This window comes from Otolemur garnettii, unplaced genomic scaffold (assembly GCF_000181295.1).
Source record: "Otolemur garnettii isolate 467f Iridium unplaced genomic scaffold, OtoGar3 scaffold00313, whole genome shotgun sequence".
Taxonomy (NCBI): Eukaryota; Metazoa; Chordata; class Mammalia; order Primates; family Galagidae; genus Otolemur; species Otolemur garnettii.
The window spans coordinates 267907-268905 of NW_003852708.1; positions in this window are offsets into that span (position 1 = coordinate 267907).

The following is a 999-nucleotide window of genomic DNA, read 5'->3' on the forward strand; positions in this document are numbered from 1 at the left end:
CAGAATATTTATAAAATATTCTCTACATGTTGACCACCTCTTTCTACATACACACGAAGCCTTCTCTCCCACCCATGTAGCACACATTCCAACATACCTGTCTTCCTAAATATGGTGACATTTGGGACACACTGTACTTTAATTTAAAAAGTATTCTCAGATAGGGCAGCTCCTGTGGCTCAGTGGGTAGGGTGCCGGCCCCATATACCGAGGGTGGCAGATTTAAAGCTGGCCCCGGCCAAACTGCAACAAAAAATTTCTGGGCGTTGTGGCAGGCACCTGTAGTCCCAGCTACTCAGGAGGCTGAGGCAGGAGAAGTGCCAACGCCCAGGAGTTGGAGGTTGCTGTGAGCTGTGACTCCCCGGCACACTACCAAGGGTGATAAAGTGAGACTCTGTCTCTTTAAAAAAAAAGTATTCTCAGATAATTTGAGAGTATGGCCTTGAATTATAAATGATCAATGATTTTTTTGGGGGGGGAGCTAATACAGAATTTTTTGAACTAGATTTTTCTATTTACAACTGAGATCACACCTTCATATTATTTTGCTTGCCTACACATGGGCACCTTCTTTCTAACAAGTTTGACTTATGAGGAGTGGGCTTAATTATACAAAACGCACACACACTAACTGTTTTAAAACATTAGTGTATGCATTATGCTTCTTCTATAAAGCCAGCTTTGATTAAAAGCCAGTAGTTTCAAAGATCAGTCTCTGATTTTGAAGATGCAGATACACACTGAATCACTCTAACATCTCGGTTAGCCATTTTGTATAGTTGCTGTCTTACTGGACTGAAGCACATATTTTTCAAAAGGACACTGATGAGGGGCTCCATACGGTGTTGGCTCTAACCAGATAGCTGGCTAGTTTCTCCTCTCCCCAAAAGAGTTCTCTGCTTTGAGGGCTGAAAGGACCTGGTGATACTTCAGTGCAAGTCCCATCACTGGGTGAAGGTCGTGAAACAGGCCATGTCCCTCTTTCATTCTACCTACACT